Source organism: Theropithecus gelada, chromosome 4, assembly GCF_003255815.1.
Source record: "Theropithecus gelada isolate Dixy chromosome 4, Tgel_1.0, whole genome shotgun sequence".
Classification (NCBI taxonomy): domain Eukaryota; kingdom Metazoa; phylum Chordata; class Mammalia; order Primates; family Cercopithecidae; genus Theropithecus; species Theropithecus gelada.
This window is the reverse complement of record NC_037671.1, coordinates 28,470,725-28,483,311: the sequence shown is the minus strand read 5'-3', so window position 1 is coordinate 28,483,311 and position 12,587 is coordinate 28,470,725. Positions and strand designations below refer to the sequence as shown.

The following is a 12,587-nucleotide window of genomic DNA, read 5'->3' as shown; positions in this document are numbered from 1 at the left end:
ACTTTTCTTAAGAAAGAAATACAACCAAACGTCATAAGGATACCGTGTTAGCATTAAAGGTGATATTAATTTCTTCTAACAAAATTATTATGTTTTAAAATTGCTCTATGATTCATATGCATAATCTATTTTACAAAATTAAATCGTCTATGGATGATATAAACAAAATTTTGCTCTAGAAAAAATTATTTATGAGGAGGATGGAGACTAAGTATATTGGCATGGTTTGCCTACCATGTTTCTCTAAATTGTGTTAATGCCTAGGCTTTTTATGCTAAAAAACAACTAGAAGGAGACAATCACATATTACATTCAGTAGATATTTATTTAGTCCTTAGTACTAGGCAGGGTTATTAGGCTCTGAGAGCTAAGAGATGAAAAAGAAGCATAGCTCTTATTCCTCTATCACACTCCAGTGGTAAAGAAAAACTCCTACTCAACTATCTGTAATACAATAGGAGATGTGCTGAATAGGGAAAATGTTAAAAAACAAACAAACAAAAAGCCCTAAGAGCACAGTAGGACAGCAAGTAATTCAGCCTGAAGTAAATGGGGAATGGTTCACCGGCTTCAAAGATCAGAAGGAAACCAACCAGCCAGGGAGACAAGAGTATTTTAAGAAATTAGGAATAGCATATACAATGGCATGGGAACCTGAGCATATCCAGCAATTCCATCCATTCTTATGTTCAACAAATGCCAGCCATCGTGCATGAATCACGGGGCCTGATGCAGAAATGAACACAGAAAATGGTCCCTGCCCTGTAAGACTGATGGCCTGGCAGAGCCTAGCAGGAGACTCAGGAAGGAAAAAGCAGCCATAATACAGTGAAACAAGCCCTAGTGAGGTAGGGGGAATACAAAATAGTATGTGTGCAAATAAAAGGGGTGCTAATCAAGACAACCAAGTTGAGAAAGAGGATGTTACTGAGCCCTCAGAGTGGGATGAGACACATATTCTAAGCAGAAGAAATGGGCAACAAAGTCAGGTATGGCTTAGTCTAAGAGTTTTTAGAGCTCCGAAAAGCACAATATGAAAATAAAAAAAAATTGATAAACTGGACTTTATTCAACATTAAAAACTTCTGCTCTATAAAAGATGTTAAAAGAAGAAAAAGATAAGCCACATGCTGACAGAAACTATTTACAAATCCCATTTCTGAAAAAAGAATTGCATCCAAAATGCATAAAGAACTATCAAAAATAAAAAACAATCACCTCAGTTTTTTTAAACGGGCAGAAGATCTAAACAGACACTTCACTAAATAAGATATATATACAGCAAATAAGCACATGAATGGATGCTCACAGTTTTTAGCCATTAGAAAAATGCATTAAGGAAAAACCAAAAAGTGATGCACGGTTTAAAAAAGAGAAAAAAAAGTTTTTAAAAAACCTGACAATACCAGTTGCTAATAAGGACCCAGAGCAACTGGAACTCTCAAATGTGGCCGATGAGGATGCAAAATGATACACTCAATGGAGAAAACAGTTTGACAGCATCTTATTTAGGTTTAACAGATATTTGACATCTGATCCAGCAATCCCATTTCTAGGAAATTACCCAAGGAAAATCAAAATTTATGTTCACATAAAAATGTAGACAATTATTTATTTTTAAGAGCTATGTTCATAATTACCAGAAACTAAGAACAATACAGATATCCTTCAAACTACAGGACTGTCAAGGCTAGATTAGAAGAGGTAATAATACAGCTCTATCCAGCTCCCTCTCATGGCAAGCTCACCCATGGAACGCAGCGCTGCCTTGCAGCAGACAGCCAGCATCGAGTACCAAACATGTGAATGAGGAACGCTTCATTGTGACTCCTGACTGTTCTTGCTGTGGCCATTAAGTTTGAGAGGCTTTGTTACATAGCAATAGATAACCAGAACACTTAGCACCTAGAAATGAGGCTTGAAAGCTACAGTTAGGAGGCTTGGCTGCATGCATGCAAGGCAGTCATAGAAAACTTTTGAACAGAAATGTTTCAGAAAGTTAATTTCTGCAACATCAGTGGGAGTTATCAGAGGCAAGGTAACAGTCTCCACAATGCAGACATGATGTATCAGAGATATAGCAGGAGTCTAAGGCAGAAGGTGGGTGTGGGTTCAGAGGCTAGAACAAGGACCAAGGCAAAATAGTAATTTTTTCCAAATTGATTTATAGATGCAAGTAATATAATGCCAATCAAAATAGGTATACTTTTGTGATAAAACTATAAAGGAACACAAAGATTACCGGAACCATTATTATAACTGGGCAGGGCAGGTGGAGAAGGAGGGAACCGTGATTGAAAATTGATATATGTAAGTCTTTTAAGGAGAGGTAGTAGCCTATTTCTTGCGTTAAATGGTGGACATAGTAGTTAAATTTACAAAGATTTCCATCTTGGTATATATCTGCATACTTTTCTCTAAGGAGACAAGTACAAGGATGGCCTTAGCAGCATTACAGATAACAGACAATACACTAACCAAAATGTCTGACAAACATTCAGCAGAATGGATAAATTATGGAATGTTCATACATTAGAATACAAAATAGAAACAAAAGTTAATACATGATAGCTACACATACCAACATGTAAAACCTCAATTTCTTAGATACTTAATACCTCTCAGCCTGGCCGCAACATGCTGAGAATGAGGAGCTTACAGTGTAAGACCAAGTGCCCAGGAAGTACTTCAGCAAACGCTTTATGTAAGAGGCAAGGTCTAGTCTAGAGAGACATTCAGGACCCCTAGAATTCACTACTCTCTGGGCATCAAGTCACCATGACAGCCAGAACAAACATGAAGACCAAGGATCAGGGAGACTCAGGCCTGCATGGGACAAACAAGTTTGCATACAATAAAAAAATTACGGAGCCAGTAATAATCAAGACTCTGATGAGGTCTCATTTTAATAGAAAATACAAAATACACAAGACAGTAGGTAACTAATCTCATTTCTGAGAGTTCATCTTCCTGGATGGCTTTCTTAGGACACAGTAATAAGTGAGCACATAAACAGATCATGAATAAATACTTAATCTGACATTTGCATGGGCCTCCCTACTGCTGTGCTGATACCAACTCACTGCAAAGGACTACCTGATTTTCCCTGGTGGAGTTTATGGCAGGACCGATCCTTCCTCGTGTTTTCAGTAAGTGCTGATGCAATTAATTGACTTAAGAGGAAAGGTTTCCAAACATCAGCCATTGTCATATTAACTGATTTCTCTTAGTTGGAAGTGGTAACAACTTTTTACCATCACCAGTCCATCATATTTATTTTACATTCCCCACTGTGTCTTGCTTTGACATCCTAAGAAACTCCTAATTATGATGGAACCTTTGATCTGAAAAGTAAAGTCAGCCTTAAAAGAAGTGATAACAGTTGAGGGAACCCTCTCATGAGTCCTGTCAACATGGCAACACAGCATTCTCCTGTACATTTCCAAACATTACTTCTATCATTTCCTTAAAATAGTAGCAAAAACATCTTAAGACTACAAACCCTGAGGAGAAGGATCCAGTATTAACATCTTTTAGAGCCACGTCGCACAGTCATTTCTTACATGACACTGAAGAGAGATGAGACAATTAATATTCACTAACTTTTTCCTGTTGTAAATTTATTATACATAGAGTTTTTTTGGTTTTGTTATTAGTCTAATGACTTGTTGGGGAGTGTAAAAAATGTTGGGATCCAGGTCAGGTGTGGTGACTCACACCTGTAATCCCAGCACCTTGGGAAGCTGAGGCAAGTGGATAGCTTTTGCCCAGGAGTTCAAGACCAGCCTGGGCAACATTGTGAAACCCCGTCTTTACAAATAAATCATAAATCAAATGTAAAAAATTAAAAATATAAAAATTAGCCAAGCATAGTGGTGCATGCCTGTAGTCTCAAGCTACTAAGGATGAAGTGGGAGGATCAACTGAGCCCAGGAGGTCAAGGCTGGGTGATACAAGACCCTGTCTTTAAAAAAAAAAAAAAAAAGAAAAGAAAAAGTTGGGATCCCTATTTCTCGTGTCAGTTGACACTTCAGAATAATAGAAACCTCCCCTTAAAACTCAAAAGAATCAAGTTTTTCTCTCATACCTTTCCAGAAGAAAAAGCCATCATAAAACTGATAAAGAGTATCACAGAAAAAAAACCATGAACTAGTCTCAGGAAATCCAAAATTTTCTGTAACATAGGGATTCACTAACTTCACTTTTTTTCAATTAAGAAAACTTGTCACTTTAGATAACTGTTCATTTTTTTAAAAGACCTTTAAAAGATATGAAAATAGCAAGCATTTATTTGAATATGTACTAATACAAAGTGCTTTAAATATATTTATCCATATAGTCTTCATAATTACCCCAGAAGAGAGGTATAATTATTAACCCCATTTTCAGATGAACACTCCAAAGGCACAGGGAAGTTTGATGTATGCACAGTTACAAGGCTAGCTGAGGCAGAGCCAGGATTCAAAAGCAGCCAGTGTGACTCATGATCCCGTGTCTTAACCACTGTGCTGTCATCTCACTCATGACTAACTTGCCTTCCATACCATCAAAAAAGTCTTCATACTCTACAGAGGAAACCAGGATGGTATATCCACAGGTTTTCAGATCAAAGGATCGAAAACTCCTTCCATCACAATTAACCAATCATTTGGTTTCTGATTTTAAAGTTTTGTTTTGTTTTGTTTTTGAGACGGAGTCTCGCTCTGTCACCCAGGCTGGAGTGTAGTGGTGGGTCTTGGCTCACTGCAACCTCTGCCTCCCAATTCAAGCAATTCTCCTGCCTCAGCCTCCCAAGTAGCTGGGGTTACAGGCGTGTGCCACTACGCCTGACTAATTTTTTGTATTTTTAGCAGAGTATTAAGATGTATTCTGAAGTTTCAATTGTACCATCCCCTTTTTTTCTGAACATCAAAAATAAACTGCTAATATGTGGGGGCTAATTTATAATAAAAAGTTAAAATGCAAAAACAAAGAAGTTGGCAAGGGATTGAGAGTCTAGATCTCTTGCCAAATTCTTTGCTACTCTACATTCTAGATAACCCATTAAACCTAGATTACCTAGTTTGATCCCATCTTTTTGATCTGTATGACTTTATAAGAATTTAATTTTCCTGGTTATTATTATCAGTACAAATTTCCCTCCTTACTCCCTTTCCCCTGCCTGCCATCTCTCTGAAATTTTAAAAACACTGTGTAAACACAGTGTTAAATATACCAGGAAAGTGTTAAAGAACAAAAATAACTGACGGATGTTAAGGACATCTAGCAAGTCCCACAACCTGCAACGTGAGAAAAGCACAAATAGAGCAGTAATTCAATGAACAACATCATGATTATTCTTAGTATATCCACCTACCACAGGAGTGAAGATTTCCCTCTAATAAATCTTATAAACATTTAAAGGCTCAAAGGAGGTGTTTTAATGCAAGAATGCACAGCCTTGCCACTCTTCATGCTCCATGCATGCACACAATAGATTATGCACTCTCGTGGAAAGGCTGGTAAAACTCAGAGCATATTCATTTGACATATTCATTTGATAGCCTTTCTGGGAATAATTTAGACTTTCCTCCATTCCATCTATTTTGGAAATGGGAGTTGGAGAGTTTTAAAAAGTTAAGAATGTCACAAATGAGCTATTCCTCCCTGCTATCCTAACTTATATGTCTTGTATATTATTAAATCATTAGTGGAACCACTCATCAACTCTGGGAAGGATGTAAATACCTAAAACAGTTCCCAGATGAGGACATTCCTAGAGGTCTAAATGAGTGGTCTCTACATTTTTTTATCATTCATCCCCAACAGCAAAGAATTTTGAATATTCCCCCCTCTAAAAAATGTGTTAATCTATAAATCATACACATGTACTGCAGCACTAATATATTAAGCTCAGTATAAAACATACACACATGCATAAATAAAATGAATAAGAAAAATTAGACAAAAATCAAGTTCTACTATTAGCGTCACATCCCCAACATATCATCATCTTATTCGCTCCTTAGAGTTCATCTCACCCAGGTTGAGGACTATTGGCCTACAGAACTATTTCAAGAAATTCAGGACTGGAAACAGAAGCCAATGGTGTTCACACCTGATTCCACTCTCCAAACAGCAATGCTTTTATAAATGAGACAAGGAATTAAAAAAAAAAAAATGGATCTTTGATTAGGAAAAGAATGACAGCAGTGTCCTCAGGACAACCTTGCCAAACATAATCCACACTCAGAACTCTTTCCTGATAGTATCACACTCAAGAATGTCACCTTGATCAGTAAGAAATAGGACAACACAAAAAAGCATGAATCTGCTGCCTGGACTCTTGTGAGCCAAGTTGAAGCTCAATGATGCATGTCATGGAGTCTTCAAACAATTCATGAGATTAGCTCCTCTTTAACATCTTTCAGGAACACGAGAAATCAATGGAGTTATAGCTATATATTTTCTTCTTCTTGGCACCAGTACCTCTACCTTCATAATTCCCTACCACTCCAAATTACAGGGTAATTAAATTTTTTAACATGTCAGCTCACAGACCTTTGAGAAATCCCATGAGAAATTTACAACAAATTTTCAATCTATGCTTTTTTTGGCCTACTGATAACCTAAAACAGAACAAACGGAAAGAATATACTTAAATAAGATGCCAACTGGACATTTTATAAATAACAACTGGAGTGGGCATTTTTCCAAGTACTTCCTAATTACGGTTCTCCAGAGATTAACTGGCTAGATCTAGCATGATCACTGTCATCCTTATTCCTGAATGCTTATTCAGCAACAACAGAGGGACTGGTCCTAGATTCAGTTCTGATAGAACCATAGTAAATAAATAAGAAAACATTATCACAACATTCAAATTGCTTACAAATTACCATGAAGCACCTAGATAGATCTAATTGGTTTTAGTGAAGTAGCAAGATATATAGAAACAGGAAGCCAAGTCCACATTGAAAAGAGAACAGCAAGCTGGATGACTGATAAAGCAGCCCCAGGACAGGACGATGCACCTGCCTCTCCATCCTTCGGTTCCTGTGGCTATAGATCACATGATATAAGCGGCACAGTGTCCTAACACTGGGCCTATGTCTGAAGAAGAGCAAATCCTAGGCAAATCAGAGGGTGAGGACAGTAGTAGGGGCTCTTGGTGACAGAACAATGACCAAGGCACTGCCCTGTCACCACACCTGGACCTTCTAAAACCATGTCTCACGTGTGGTGATGGGGTCCCACACAGACAGAATGTTGCTTCCTCCATCTCTGTGCTTCAGATGAGCAAGGTGCCAAAACCATGTTTCAACCTCTCAGACCTGTGACATTAACATCAGTGCCTCTCCCATGACTCAAATCCCCGGCTTTGAATCTGAACTGGTCCTGGGAAAATGGTAGTTACAAACCTCTAGGCAGAAGAAAATAATGACCTGGATGAGTAAACTAAAAGAAACAAATGGAACTGTATAAGAATCCAGATAGAATTTAGCCATGGCTTCAAGCAAAATGGGGTTAAGAATGTCATTAAAGCTATAACTGCCGACCTGAGCAGGGTAGTAAACAATATTTGAGTAATCTGACAGGCTTTCTAGAAATAATCCTACCTCGCAGGATTCTCCACCAGAGCAGATCACTCACTGTCCCTTAAAAATCCTTTATTCTGGGACAATGGCTTGACTGTAGAGTATCACATCACAGAGCATGAGCAAGACAGACACAGCCTAGCCCTCAGTGAATTTCCATTCCAGAAGCACTGATAGTTTTAAGGACTGTTACAAATGGATGTTTCTAAGTAGGAAGACTAAATATAATGGCAAGAAAAAGTGGAATGAAAAAATAAAGCTAGCCGGGCGCAGTGGCTCAAGCCTGTAATCCCAGCACTTTGGGAGGCCGAGACGGGCGGATCACAAGGTCAGGAGATCGAGACCATCCTGGTAAACACGGTGAAACCCCGTCTCTACTAAAATACAAAAAAAAAAAAAAAANCCTGTAATCCCAGCACTTTGGGAGGCCGAGACGGGCGGATCATGAGGTCAGGAGATCGAGACCATCCTGGTTAACACGGTGAAACCCCGTCTCTACTAAAAAAAAAAAAAAAAAAAAAAAAACCTAGCCGGGCGAGGTGGCAGGCGCCTGTAGTCCCAGCTACTCGGGAGGCTGAGGCAGGAGAATGGCGTAAACCTGGCAGGCGGAGCTTGCAGTGAGCTGAGATCCGGCCATTGCACTCCAGCCTGGGTGACAGAGCGAGACTCTGCCTCAAAAAAAATAAAAATAAAATAAAATAAAAAAGCTTTGGATGATGGCCAGTCAGAAGAGTTTTTTTATTGACTCTATGAAATAAGTACAGCTTTCTACAAGGAACTCTAGCTGTAATATGAAGTTCACAGATCTTGACATACAAATGCATGCAGAATCTAATTTTAATAAATACAAGTGGCAAACACGGTTGCGTGCTTGTATCTGAATTATGTTCAAATAGGGGACATATGTTCAAATATGCTCAAAAAGGGAACATAGGAACTAATTGTCATAGAGGGAAAATTAATGTATACATATGAGAATGTCTCCCCATTTTTGCTAACAAACTCCAGCTCAACACATAGCCCATTTAATGTCTTCTCTGACACCTCCACATTTTCTAATTCCTCTTCTCTGTATCTCACACCTCAATGAGAAAAATACCAGTAGAGGTTAAGAGAATAACCCACACACATCACATCCACTTATGCCACAATGAATCCTACAACTGTGGCATTTAAGTGCAGACTGATGTCTTCATGAATTAGCATGTTCAAGTTTCTACTACATCGAAATATTCAGCTAATAAAATGTAATTCAATTAGCGAAATACTATCAAAGCCCATCTAAAAGGACTGAGAGCAGTCTCTTTATATATAACCTGGCTCTAATTTTAATAGTAAAACTAGTAAAAAACAGTAAAAAAAAAAATTTGAGTACCATCTTGTTTTTTAATATTTAGTTATTGCATTCCAAAGACTACAATAGTAATATTTACACACATATTATAAAACAAGGAGAAATGTTAAAATGAGTCAATAATACAAAGTTCCACTACTTTTTTGTAGCCCACCTTGGATTTTTCTCTAGATACATACATTTCACATTAGAGGCGGCTGATCTAGAGCAGGTATCAGCAAACTACAGCCCATGACACCTATTTGTGCAAATACAGTTTTATTGGAACATAGAAATACTCATTCATATATTGTCTAGGTCTGTTTTTAAGCTACCACAGTGGAACTGTATAATTGCAACAGCAACTGTCTGGCTCATAAAGTCTAAAATATTTACTATCTGGTCCTTGACAAAAAAAAAAAAAAAAGTTTTCCAAATCCTCCACTAGAGTCTCAATAATGACAAATGTCCTTCTAGCCCCTTAATTAGGCAAGAAAAGTAGATTATTTGGGTCTACCCCACTAATGCAGTCTTTACTGATGAAAATTCTCCAACTAAAGAATTAGTAAATAATTTTTCTAAAAGGTTTGACAAATTTCTCATGCTACATATTTCAGGTAACTGTATTTAGTGGCTTATTTAAATATAGTTTCCCTTTGCCTACAGATTAATTAAACATGGTGGGTTAGTTGCTGGATGAGACCGAATTAAACATGGATTAGTTGAAAAGTTTAGCACTGACCCTATACATACCTACCAATGGTATAAAAACCACTATGGCATAATAAAGTAAGTCAAAAAAAAAAAAAAAAAAAACTCTCCAGCTGCCCTATAGTGTCTTCACTCCCATGGGCCAGATGTTCTCCAAGGATGGACCCTTGGGGACCCTGAGATTCATTCAGGAGGTTCACAGGTTCAAAATTGTTTTCATAACAACACTAAAACAAACCTATCCTTTCACTGTGTTGACCTTTGCGTGGAAGGTACAAAAGCAATGGTGAGGAAAACTGCTAGCACCTGAGCACAAGCCCAGGCGGGCGTCTTCACTGGCACAAGCTCCTAGTTTTTTAAACAAACGTCGATTTCATTTTAGAATGTCCTCAGTGAAGCAGTAAACATTACTCATTTTATTAAATTTTAGCTCTTAAGTACAAACGTTTTAATATCCTGTGTAACAAAATGAGAAGTACGTTCAAAATGAGATGTTCCTCTATATATCAAAGTGATCACTGTCTCAATGTAAAGTGTTTGTGTGACAGTTGCATTTTAAGCAGAACTAGCTCCTTTTTTTCAGTGGGCCATCACAAAAAAATGACAACATACAGTTATTTAGATTTGGGATTTGGTAGACATTCCCTCTAAAATGTAAGAAGTAATCTGGTCACTTAAAGATATAACTTCACCTGATACTACGGTTTTTTTGTTTTGTTTTTCCCCAATAGTAAAATTGTATCTTTCAAGCAAAAATTTAAATTTTGGAAAACTTTTATCTGCTACTATGAGCTCAACGGCTCTGAAGTATTTTTAAAAAGTTTTATAAGATCAGTGATGATAGTTATCAAATGTCTTTCTTTTTTCTTTTGCTATTGTACAAGAGGAAGATACTTGAAAACTATGTATAACTCGATGAACCAATATTTTCTAAGTTACCAACGTACAATGCTACAAAATTATGTATGGATAAGACCCAGTGGAAGGATAAGATAGACCAAACAGACTTTAATGTAAAAAAATTTTAAAAAGTTCATTGATACGGTTCTGATTCTACATTGCAACTTACCTTTAAGAAACCACCACTTACTGAGTTGTGGTGAAGTACCAAGGAAGAATAGCCACAACTATGTGACAAGGCTATTGAAAATACTTCCTTTTCTAACTACACATCTTAAAGGCTGGATTTTCTTTTTATACTTCAGTCAAAACAACATACCACAATTTTGTGAATGCTGAAGTAGATATGAGCATCCAGTTGTCTTCTATTAAGTCAAACATTAAAACGATCTGCAAAAAGATAAACCAATGCCACTCTTCTTGCTGATTTATTTTTGTTTTGTAAAATATATCTACTTTTTCATAAAAATGGTACCATGGTGCTATGGTACTATGTTAGTACATAATGGTTTGGTTTATTAGTGTCATTTTTTTAAATTAATATTTCAAATTTTAGTTTTAATTTATAATATTGCAAATACCAATGTTTTGACCCACAAAAAGCAAAGATCAATCATTTTTAAGATTTGTAAAGGGACCAAAAATGCTGAGACCAAACACTGGATGACTGTGAAGTTCTATCTTATTCTACATGCAATTTTCTTGTTTTATTGGAAAATACTTACGAAGAAAAATATTTTCCCTTTTTCTTTCTCAGTTCACTTTTTTATGAGCTACACAGGAAACATCTTGCCTAAATTTGAAAGTATAAAGTTGCCTCACTTATAGGAAGAAGGAGAACTGCTCTAAGCAGGAAAAAAAAAAAAAAAAAAAAAACTGCCTGAGAAATGGAGGCTTGAGGCACATCAGCCACAACTACAGACACAGCTGAGCCTGCTTCACCATCTTCCGTAGACCCAGGCTGTGTGAAGACGAGGTATTTCCAGCTAGTATACTTTTTCCCTGCCCGATTCAGTTGGCTAGAGCTCTTCAGGGACCACACTGCAATTCTGGATTTCCTGCCAGGTAGGTGGAAAAATAATTCAAAACGGTATTTTGGGGGGCAAGATGCTGGTGCTGAGATGACATATGGGCAACAACAATCCTCTGTGACACTCCAGTTGTCCAAGTGGCACAAGTGATATAGCTAGAATCCCAGATTTCTCTCTCAATTCCAATCGGAGGGAAAAGATGTATTGGGTTGGAGTTTATTAAGCAGGGGGCTGACCTCTGCCTACCTACAATAGGTAGCAGCATATCCAGGGCTGAAGAGATTGGGATAGGCAAGATAAACTCCCAGACATTCTGGAACAGGGCCGGGCTCGACTGTCAGAGAGCAAAATAAATTTGCCAGGTCTGCTCTTGTTAAGAGACATGGGGAACAAATGAAGCTTTTCTCTGAGGCCTGAATCTCATAAGCCATACCCCTAAATATATTCAAGTCAAGATCTTAAACCTCAAAGTTTCTCAAATAACTTGTAACAGGTTTCATGACTTTATTATCACTATCACATGGTAGATACTGGCAAACTGATTTTCACCAACATATACACATACACCCTACCAATGCCCAATTCATAAAGAAACTCTGAACTAAAAGTCATATCTTAGAATTTCAGTATGGAAGTTCCTCCTTGAAAAGATGTTCTAAATGGCAATTAGGTAAAATAATACTACATTTTATAGACAGGGTAGAATAGACAGACTTTTGTAGGCCAATATATGAACCTAAGAATTATACTGTTTTTATGGTAAAATTCAGCACATTTTCTAACTATGAACTCTGGATTTTGGATACACACATGCACCTCCACAAGTAATCCACAGTGATAAACATATTTGAAACTATAACTTGAAAGGCAAAAATCTAGAGATTTTTAGATTGTCCTGATTCCTCTTATAAAACAATTCTTTGGAGATAATGTACAGCCCTAAGTGCCAACAGAGAACTGCAGGAAAGGAGAAAGGAAAGGAGAGAGGAAAGGACAGAGGAGAGGAGAGGAGAGGAGAGGAGAGGAGAGGAGAGG

At 37.4% G+C, this 12,587-nt stretch overlaps 2 protein-coding genes across 4 annotated transcripts in view; one reads left to right on the top strand and one right to left on the bottom strand.

Annotated features, from left to right (window-relative positions):
* CARMIL1 (capping protein regulator and myosin 1 linker 1) overlaps positions 1 to 12,587 on the bottom strand; it is a 343,848-nt gene that overhangs the window by 158,758 nt on the left and 172,503 nt on the right. The window lies entirely within an intron of this gene.
* LOC112622349 (cytidine monophosphate-N-acetylneuraminic acid hydroxylase) overlaps positions 11,432 to 12,587 on the top strand; it is a 354,146-nt gene continuing 352,990 nt past the window's right edge. Inside the window, exon 1 of the mRNA XM_025381885.1 lies at positions 11,432 to 11,586. The gene's annotated coding sequence lies outside the window, so the exon portion shown is untranslated. The remainder of the gene's footprint in view (positions 11,587 to 12,587) is intronic.